General features: G+C 40.5%; 1 protein-coding gene across 13 annotated transcripts in view; it reads left to right on the top strand.

Annotated features, from left to right (window-relative positions):
- Nucleotides 1–11,113, top strand: part of syngap1b (synaptic Ras GTPase activating protein 1b) — a 146,115-nt gene that overhangs the window by 25,744 nt on the left and 109,258 nt on the right. Inside the window, exon 2 of one of the 13 annotated variants that reach the window (XM_032518090.1) lies at nt 7,648–7,863. The exons of the other annotated variants lie outside the window; for them this stretch is intronic. The gene's annotated coding sequence lies outside the window, so the exon portion shown is untranslated. The remainder of the gene's footprint in view (nt 1–7,647; nt 7,864–11,113) is intronic. 13 annotated transcript variants of the gene reach the window in all.

The following is an 11,113-nucleotide window of genomic DNA, read 5'->3' as shown; positions in this document are numbered from 1 at the left end:
GTGTGTGTGTGTGTGTGTGACTATAGAGCGGAAGGGCAAACTATTTTTTCAACCGCATTTTGTGAGACAAAAAGTTTTTTTTCTTTGTTTAAAACAAGTTTATTTATGTTGCATCATTGTGACACTACGAAATAATGTGCGTTGATTTACCGACCGCTCCTACAATAAAGTTTGCCCTTCCGCTCTCTAGTCATACACACCGCTCACATAGATGTAGACCTCACCTGTCCCGGGTTTTACTATTTCATAATTGCAACAGCAACATAAATAAACTTGTTTTAAACAAAGACATTTTGTCTCACAAAATGTGGTTGAAAAATAGTTTGCCCTTCCGCTCTCTAGTCATACACACACAAACACACAAACACATTTGTCCCAGGTGAGGGTACATATAGAGTTAACACCCCCTGACGTCATCATCATCATCACTATCATCATCAAAATCCCGTCAACATGATCAACAGTAATTGTAATCAGCATCATTTGAATGAAGGTATCAGTATGATTGTAAATGACATGCATGTGAAGAGTATAAAACAACTCTCAACCAACAAGTTCCCTGCATAACCACAACTTTCTGTCTGCTCCTTATTTATTATTTTTTTTGTTTTTTTACAGTGGTTAGATGGTCAGATCTAGGTCAAAAACTGTGGTTCTAGGGTTGTGGATAACAGAATGTCTTTGTAAGGTGGCACAGTGTTTGTCTTCAGTGTTATATACAAAATTATGTATTTTTTACGTTTTTTTAGATTCTCACAGGAAATGTTACTACAAACATAAAGGGTTATTTTTTTCATTCTCCCACCCCAAGTCCCACATAGAGTTAACAAGTATAACAGCAGAAATTATTTGTACATGAATATGTAGGCCACACGTACTCACATACATATTTATGCACGTACATACAGAAGACAGAAGAAATTAAATGTAAATAATAATTTAATTTAAGGTTATTCTTGTCTGGCTCTGAGACCGCATTTAGACTTTAGACTTCATTGAACCCAGACTAATGAAATTCTAGTTTTGTAGGCTGGCACTTCCTTAAGGCATAGGACTCACCTAATCTTTTTAGCTCAACAAAATTAAAATACCTGCTGTACAAAGTTAAAATTAAGTGTCAAGAGTCACAACATAACTGGTCAAGTAAATGAATAAATAAAACGTAATGTATGAATTACATTGTTTTTGTGTAGCTATAGTAAGGGATGATCCTTCATCACGGCTGTCATTTCTTGTCAGTATATCTGTTGTGACCCTAGACGACCCAAAATTTGATGAATAGTAGCAGTGACTTGACTCAAGATTCACAGCTGGTTCACAATATGTATTTAACATTGATTTTTTTTTTTTAGCTAAATGGCAGGTTAATGATGAGTCATGGTTGTACTGGTATCATTACTGGCACTTTTTCTTCTTCTACTACTTAATCTGAGTCCTACTACAGTTCTAGTAATCTACTTTGGCTTTTGATTATGAACGTTTCTTAGCTATTCCCTTTACATTAGGTTTTTTTACCCCTGCCGTTTGTCTGCCAGCTGTTTGTCCGACACTGCTGAGGCAACATGAGTTAAGGTGTTATGAGTGAAGTTTCAGCGACAACCCTTTGGGTAATAAGACAATGACACAGATCCTAGTCTATCTCTGGATTGAGGACAGATGACTATAATTGTTCTTTATCTCTTAGGGACAGCTTGGCTCGACCCGCTTTCAATCATCATGGTGACACCAAAGAGAAACAAAAACACACACAGGTCAGGGCACGGGGAGCATGACTTGCAAGTGCTATGCTAACACAGTTATGGTTCAACTCATCTTAGCTTAATGTCCTCTTTAGAAAATGTGTATCACCAAAGATAAAATATAGAATGACACGTGCATAACAGAGATTCAAACATCCAATACATACAGTGTGTTGTGTACTTAAAAGGGTACACCAGGTGTCAGGCAGTTACAGTTTATGCACGTACAGACATAATGAGCACCACACTAAAAAACCACCACAGCGAAGTATGAGACCTAGCAAACTACAAAGAGGAAATTCTCTCTGACTATGAAATCAAAACTGTTGTTGGTGCAACACTAAAAATTGCAAATCAGTTTGAGTGTATCCATCACCGTGACATTCACTAGCTACCTTGCCTCTGAAGATAACATATGTAGATGCCATTGTCCAGCTTGGCTCTTTGTAAATTTAGAAGTTCAGCTACACTAAAGGCCAGCAGGAGCACATCATCACAAAATGATTGGGGTCTATTTACATGAATCGGTGTTGAAAAGCAGGGTGATTGAATCAACACTCAATCAACACATGGCATGGTAACTTTTGGTTACTTTAAGGTGCTAAATCTGTGCTGCACTCAGTAAAACCGTGGGATTAGTATGCACGCGTTATCAGCCGTTGCGATAGGAGCTCAGTGCACCAAAGCACTCTGTCGCTTTAATGATAGGAGGTTTAGAATATCTGGCACCATAAATTCAATTACCATGGAAGAAGATAACATATTGGCTTACTGTACCATGTGGCTCTTGTCCGAGGCAAACCCAGTGTAAGTATATGGCTCAATGATATTAGGTGAGAAGCCAAACAGGACCAGCGACAGTAACTGGAGAACAGAGACATCTATAAACCTCTCCCTGACATCTATAGTCTGCTTACTCAATCTCCTCTCTGTGCTTTATGGCACCTGCAGATGTCAGCAACAAGCCTTGCTTGAGGGACCTCTATCAGTCAAATTGTTATTTGTTGCAAACGACTGATACACAGAAAGATTTCCTTAGAGGTGGCATCCCTGGACTCTAAATAATATTTAACAAGGTATATTATTCAAGGTCAGAATATAGCCACAAAAGGTAACCATAAGGTTTGTTGAGCCGTCTTTGTTTCAGTACAGTCTTCAGTTTGCAAACACACAGGTGCACACACATACACAGCACGATCTCAATTCCTTGCATTGAACCACACCTTATTTTTCCTGTTTAATGTTATGAAAGGTGCTATATAAATAAATTTTAACCCTAATTGAACCTGGCAAGGAAAAATACTTTGGCTTTTTGAGAGCGCGTCAGTTTTGTTCGCTACATTTTGATCCTTTGGCTGTGCTGATTGTTGTGGCCTCCTGTGCAGTTCTTGTTCTTGAGAAATGTTCATATTACTAAAAAACGCATGATTGGGTATTACCCCTTTCATATTTCTCGACCAAGGCGCTTGAACTGAACTGAACTGAGTTCCCACCGGAAATAATAGTTCCCCCTAACCTATCCCTCCTCCCCACAACTAGGTTAAATAATCCATCAGACAATAACACCATTTTTGTAGTTGCCACTTAACATGAAACAAGTTCAAAACCATTTTAAAACTGCACAAAGTTATGTGGTATTACTATTATTGCACATCCATGCAAGCTTACACACGCCCCACACACACAGAGACACAGAGATGATGAGCATCTCATTGCATCTCATGTCCAGCATCTCATTTTCCCCCCATAGTGTTTCTTTATTCACATCATGAGTGAAAAGGGCCTCACAGAGCAACCTGGGGAGTTTCCTGCATAGCCTGTCAGACTGTTTAGAGCAAAATGCAGGAGAGATCTAAAGTCAGAGAAAGATAAAAAGATGGGGAACTTGGGAGTTATGGGAGAGAACTTGAGAGTGAGGGAGGGTAAAATCACAGTGTGTGAGAGGGAGAGTCTATTAGAGACTCAGCAGATTTTCCATCTAACTGGCTTTTGTGAATTACAACACCCCATATAACGTTGATATTAATTTCTCAAAAAAAGTGATGTGAATGATGACTTGATCACGACATAGACTTGGCATGAGCATCCCACGTGTTCAGTGTAGGCGCACAACAGCACAAAAGCAGGCTGGACACTCTGAAGTCTTCACATACCTGACCCTACAGAAATATCTAAGGCATCTCCCATGAATGGTGTGCTTGTTTTATGTGTACGACCAATAGCTCCTACAGTATTGTATGTCATGTCGTTTTTGTTCTTGGATTTGGACAATATTGGCAGAGACAAATAGATTCTTACAAGGAATATTTTTTTCCTCATGTGTATTTATGCAGGAAATGCTTCGGCCTGCATACTTGATGAAAATACACATAACTTAAGTCACATTTTTATATATGTGACATATTAAAAGTTTGCAAGAAAAGATTTACTTGACATTTTGATAGTCATTGCTGGAATGAGAGAGCTACAGTCAAGTTCAAAAACATTAGGTGAGTGAAGGAGATGCGAACAGAGACTAAGGGAGAGAGTGCAAGCGGAAGAGAGAGGCAAAGAGAGCTGTGGGAGTGAGTGTAAGCGAGTGGGAGACTGAGAGCAGCAGAGGGAGATTTGTGAGAGAAGGCTACCGTACGGATATAACTGGCAAGTCCAACTTTGCTATTGGCCAAAGCCTGAATGGGCTCAAACTGTTCCTGTCATTCATCTGCATTTACTTGCAAGTTAAGTCTGCCCATTCAGAATCTTAGGGAAAATCTTCACCAAATTCAAATGTTGAAGAGAAATAATCTTTTAAATTGACTTTTCAGTTTATTAGACACAATCAAACATTTTAATTTCTGTTTTGTATATTTTATATTTAGGCATGTGGCATATCATTGTTGTATGTAAAATGGTTAAGATCTCCAAGTTTCAAATGAGCTGCAGATGCTAATGAATGACAGGGACATCTTGAGGTTCTTGGTGCTAATACTGGCCACAGTGGCCATTCCACTCAAGTAATGAATATAGATGAACACAAAAGTACAAAACTCAAAAGTTGAACAGATGGAGTCATTTGTATTTATTGTTCATTGTGTAGTTATTATTATAAGCAATCTGTTAATTCTAACATGTGTGCCTATGTGAAGCATTTAAATTTGTCAGGGAGATCAAGAAGGAAGGAAAAGGCCACATATAAGAAAAGAAAAGATCAGACTGAAAGCCAGGTAGGTACATTTGAATTTAGATTTGCAGAGGCAGAGAAAACATCAGAGATCTAGAAATAAAAATAGAAGTGTGAGAGAAGATGGAGGAGTGAGAGGGAACAGGATCGAGGTAAATGGTAGAAATGTGATTCTAGGACGGATACATTTTTTTTTTTTTAAATCCCAAATAGAGGAATATTAAGGCTGAAACGGTGGAAGAGTGACAGCATAAATACAAAAGGGTGAGGAGTGGGTGTGGGCTGTTAGATGAAATGTTTTCAGGGGGGTATGGAAGAGAAGGACACATCCAGGAAGAAGCCAGAGAGGCAGCCAGAGAGCAAAGGGGTGGGGGGCTGAGAAACAGATGGGCAGAAGGAGGGGAGATATGGATGGGAAAAGGGAAGGGGGGGGGTTCGAGAAGAGGCTGCCAGGAGTTCGTGTCGAAAGTTGGACTTCATTGAGATTCATTGCGTGGTTGAAGGCCATATTGATCCCCCCCTCTTCCTTTAGACATAGTGCATATTGTCTTTTATCTCGAGATCAGCTTATGAATGCAGCCCGATTTTACTGTTTTAGGTTCAGGTTACTTTATTGGTACCCGTGGGTCAACTAGATTTATAGTCTAAGAGACATGCCACATAACATGCAACACACCAAACATTAAAACATGTAATCGAGACAGTAAAACATGGATAAAAAGAATAGAAAACTGTACCTGACCAAAGTGCTTGTGCGTTTTGTGCAAGTAATTCTAATTCTACAGTTTTTTTAATAGAGTGATTGCCGCTGGGACAAAAGTGATCTTGAATCTTGTAGTTCTGCAACCAGGGACTTTTAGCCTCTGTTCAGAAGGGAGATACTGGAATTCCCTTTTCAAAGGGTGTAGGTTATCTCCTAAGATGGCCATAGCTATCCGCTGCAGTTGTTTAGCATACAGGGATGTGGGGTGCAGCTGGGACTCCCCTAGTCAGCTTACTTGTCTTAATATAACACTGACTCTCATGCTACCTACAAGTTAAAGCACTGTAATCATTCCTCCTCTCCTTACTGGCTGTAAAGGTACCCCTAATTAGTGCAACTCTTAAATGCAAAAATGTGTTGTAAAATTCACCAGAAGCTGAAGTGATGGTTCAGCAGTCTGAGTTGGCCAAATCAAGTTGGCATCCTCCAGAATTATGGCTTATTTTAGTTGCCAGATTCCATCCTTGAGTTTTAGTGTTGCTCTCATAACATTGTCTGACTTATGATGGACATCCATGCAGTCTTCTATCTTGTCAAATCCTGGTGCCTACAATACCCATAATGCAACTCAACTGCCAGCAATTTGGATATTTGGGTGTGTTTAGCTTGTAGCATCTAGCATAACCTTGAGTCGCTAGCCTCAAGCAGAGATGAGAAGGTCTGGTAGGCTCACTTCTTTGTAACTCCCAACCCCCAGATTTATTTCCTTTTCAAACTTGTAGTCTTTACCCCCAACTGACTCATGTGACATCACTTGAGGCAATTTTTCAGACTTCACACAGCTCCCTCTGGAGCCACAAAAGGCTCGATACAACTTCTTTTCACATATGCAGTAGTACTCCCTGTGAACTGTAAACAGACGATGTGTAAAATCAGTGGAGTTCAGCTTCAAAATTAATACGACTACAACAAACGAATTTGTCGAACTTCTTCACACAACTCCTGTCACTTTTTGTGTAAACACATTCCTTTGAGGACAGACTTTCTTTAAGTGTAGATCCTTTTTGTACTCTTTATTTTCTCTATAACAACAGGCTTTTTTCCCCACCTTTTGACTGTGGCTACTTGAAGTACAAACACTTAGGCAAGTTCATACAGAAAGCCAAAGCTCGTTCATTGTAGCCTGCTCCTGCCTTTACTATGTAGTTGCTTTAGGGATGAATCACTTCACAGCCAGTGTGGAGAGGAGGAGTGATTACAGCCACCCAGTACTCTCTTAACATATCATTAGTATTGTATTAAGACAAATTTAATAAAATCTGAACTTATCTAAGACACAGCTACTGCGAGTGTAACCACACAGATTAATTCCTGCAGAGCAACACACTGATGGTATATTCGGGACCTTTTTGATGTGTTTGACAATGTTGCAGAGCTTGGATTACTGCATGCATTCTCAGTGCCAACTTACGCTCACAGTGTGTGTGTATATATAGTTAGAGATGGAAAGAGAAAAGGAGAGGGGGAGGGATGGAGAGACAGAAACAGAGAGAGTAAGAGAGTGAGGTACAAGTCAGTATTTCATGGATGGCTGTGTTGCTATGGGAACAAGATGTGGGCTCCCTATTCCCAAAAAAGTGTCCTCCTTCCTTCCTCCCTTCCTTCCCTCTTTCTCTCTTTCATCACTTCATTTCTCTCTTCTTCTCCTTCACGGCATCCACATCTACACCTCTCTCCTCTTCCCTTTCCCCCATGATCACATCCCACCACATGCTTCTCTCGCTCTCCCTCTCTTTCTCTCTCTCTCTCAATCTCTCACGCTCTTCTCCGTCATCCATCCTTTCCCCGCCCACTCATTTATCTCTCTCTCTCTCTCTCTCTGCCCATTCTCTTCCACTCCTTTGCTTCACTCTTCCACCTTTTCCCTCTCTGTCCTTCCCCTCTCTGTCTCTCTCGTTGCATCCCTCTTTCTCCTGTCTCTCTGATCCCTCTGTCTCTTTAACATCACTTATATTCTATTCTTTTCTCGGTTGTCATGGCAATAGGCTGGGGGCGTGAGGGAGCGAGCGCGAGCAAGCGAGCGGGAGTGGGTGTTTCGGAAGTGACATCTCTTGGGCAGTAACCTTGTTTCCTGTGTGGTGGAGTTGGGGGCGGATTCAAGGCGCTAGCAGCGCAGCAACAGTGACGCCGTGTGGACGCTTTGGGTGAGCAATGGGGAACCCGGGACGTGCCGCGTGAGGGCTGGGTGAATGATCTGATAGGTGAGAATACTCTCTCTGCCTCTACCACTCTCTCTTTCTCTGTGACACACACACACACACACACACACACACACACACACACACACACACACACACACACACACACACACACACACACACACACACACATCCTCCCCTCTCATCAAACAGCACTCCTTCATGGTTGAAGTGGACCCATTGTAGGGATCAAAGGTTTTGCCTAGATTGATACAGTAAATAAGTATGGGAAGGGCATTTTTTTTTTTTTTACATATTCACTGCTTTCGGCCTACACACAGACAACACAACAGCACAGCACACCTACATGTGGGAACACACAAATATACAGACAGACTCATACATGTATTTGCATTATAGCTTGAGCTGGGGATTGTAACTTTTACACTTACAGACATTATGACTACACAGTGATTAGCAAGTGAGTTTTTACTTCAGAAGCCTCATGTTTCAGCTCTGTAGCAGCCCTGAAGACGGCCTATAGTACTCAGAAAAGGTATATTTAAAGCTGCATTATTATTTGTATTGGCCAGTTGGGGGTAGAATGACTTGACAACAAGCTGAAAAACTTCAACCCTAACATATTTTCACCTTATAATGTTGCTAATGTGTTAGCAAACAGTACTTATTTTGAGTTGTGTTTTTAACAATTTGATGAGTTTATGTCCAATATTTACTTGTCTTTTAGCTCTGTTTTGGTTGTCACCAACTCCTGAGGAAAATATCTTATGTATATCTGTCTTTTTAGCCACTAAACACACTACGATTTTCAACAGCTAATTATTAACTTTGTCTGTCTCTAGCGCTGATCTGATGGCGCAAATCAATATTAGGTATCGGCCCTGATGTGATTGATTCACATTATATACAATTTCTTTGTCAATATCAATGTTTCTCCAGTCGCTACCTTTACTTAGTCCTGGTGGAGCATTGGCATCATAGTGCCACAGCAATCCCTGGCCTCATGTTACCTTACATACAAATTACTTTAATTTTATACACTGAAGTATACAGATTAAGAAGTTTGGGAAAAACTCGTATTGTATTGGTACCAGGTATTGGCACGGTGGTGACGGCGCAATGAAAATGACACATGGCTTTGGTGTGGAAGATCTGGGTTCAATTCCCCCTGCGATACATCCACCATTGTGTTCCTGAGCAAGACACTTAACCCCTAGTTGCTCCAGAGGCGTCCATCCTCTGACATATATAGCAATTGTAAGTCGCTTTAGATAAAAAAAGCGTCAAAAAGTAGTAGGCAAATTCTGATAAGTTACAGGAGGTGCCACGTAGTACAAAAGTTCACCAGAAGTAATGTCTGTTTTATACTAGGCCCATTTAGATTTACATTTTGTTTTCAGAAAAAAAACTAAATGTCATTGCCACAACATTACAATCCACAGCCATCGGAAAGCAACACTGTATGTTAGTGACAGACCGCCTATTTAAGTTTATTGAAAAAAATGTGAAGACATATCTGTCCTCAGGCCTGTGTGAAATGAAGAATGGCAGTGGCAATCTGTTTCTGCATCGGATCATCCCTTTCCAATAGTTGGGAGAGCCGTGTTCTGCTGTTTGGGACTTATGTACAATCTGTCCAATACTCCACATAGAATTACACAGCAGTAGTTAGAAGGAAGAGGAACAGGGCCAGATTAAAATACAGTTAAAACAAACAAAAAATGTAATATTTACTGTGGCCTACAACCAAAGCCTACAACTCTCCTCTCTAAGCAAAGCTCCCTATGACGCCATTTAGATGCTACCAAGCCATCACCCGCCATTAGCGTTTCATTGACTGCCATTCATTTTGGCGCCACTTTGACAGCGAATAACTTTACATCTGAAGCGTTTAAAGACTATTATTGTCCGTTTATAACAATGTATAAAAGGCTCCAGTACCTTGTAGCTCACGTTATGGCTCCGTAGCAGACGTTTTTGTAAAAATAGGCTAACGATTGTGTCATAACTACGCGGCTTACTCTCGCACAGTAGAGGAAGTACCGTATAGTACAGGGTAAGCTTGTAGACAGTTTGGACTTCCATTTGCTGATTAGGTTCAATTACCAATGTTAACTAGCAATTTAGTTAGCAATAATTAGCCTGTGCCTATGTTATCTCCTAACATATACCTAGGCTCTCCGTCTCTGCAAGATTGGGAATGATTGAGATTTCTCTTGGCACAGCTCCCCAATGACTTACAACTGTCACACATCTACTGTACGTCGTCAAGCTCAATTGGAGTCTGCTCAGTAACGCTCAGCCATCACCGAAAAGTGCTTCTAATATCTTTCACTGGTCTTCGTCCAGAACAACGGGATCTGTTGGGCCATTACAGATGGATGTAGTATAGATGTCCCACAGCTCAAAGTGTGTTTTAGTGTGTCATTCTTTATTTAGTTTTATGAAAGATTTTTGGTTAGTTGTTGTGTCATAAAATCGACTATAGTTAATGAACAATTGTAGAAAGTGTTTAAGCTGTGTCAGATGTCCACATTATACCCAATATAATTACCAAAAAACAAACTAGCCTTTACAACGTGATCATTAAAATGACATTTAGTAATCAGCTGGAACTGTAGCAACACAGATGCAACTTATCTCCTACTCAAGTCTGACACCGCCTCCGACTCCACCAGTACCCCTGAGTGATGGTAGCCTGTAATTGGCACAAATAAAGTCACATTTTTCATGATAGAGATATCTTATTAAAACAGAGATCCAACAAAAGTGTCTGGTGTAGAGGTAGCGTTGCCTGCTTTTTCATAGCAAAACAACTGGTCACCGGTTGATTGCTTATACCCGCGTACAGTACTTCATCTTCGAGCTATTTGGGTATTAGTTGTATTGGGAGCTGGTGAGATTGTAAGCGTTTTTAAATTGCTTGTGCTGGGTATTGAGTTTTGGAAGCCAGAGGCCTCACCACCCTGTGAGGTAATCGTTGAGTAATAGGTATTGATCAACATACCTATCAACCCCCCACAGATACATTTAGGTAATTTTGTGAAATGGAGCAAGAAAATGATACTGATTTGCTTTTAATGAAGGAAAGCCTGGTTTATGAATGAAGATTATTATTATTATTATTACTGTTATTATTAATTGTGCTAAATTTTCATGCCAGTCCAATACCATGGCCAAAACTAATGTAAGGCTGATGAGGTGGAGTTTCTCCTTCGCAGCAGAAGTTGAGAGCATGACCAATGTGCTTATTCAGCGAGAAGCCTCGCACTTCTGGGCCTCTGTGACCCCG

The sequence above is a fragment of the Etheostoma spectabile genome, chromosome 6, assembly GCF_008692095.1.
Source record: "Etheostoma spectabile isolate EspeVRDwgs_2016 chromosome 6, UIUC_Espe_1.0, whole genome shotgun sequence".
Classification (NCBI taxonomy): Eukaryota; Metazoa; Chordata; class Actinopteri; order Perciformes; family Percidae; genus Etheostoma; species Etheostoma spectabile.
The sequence above is the reverse complement of the archived record's forward strand: the minus strand, read 5'-3'. Positions and strand labels throughout refer to the sequence as shown.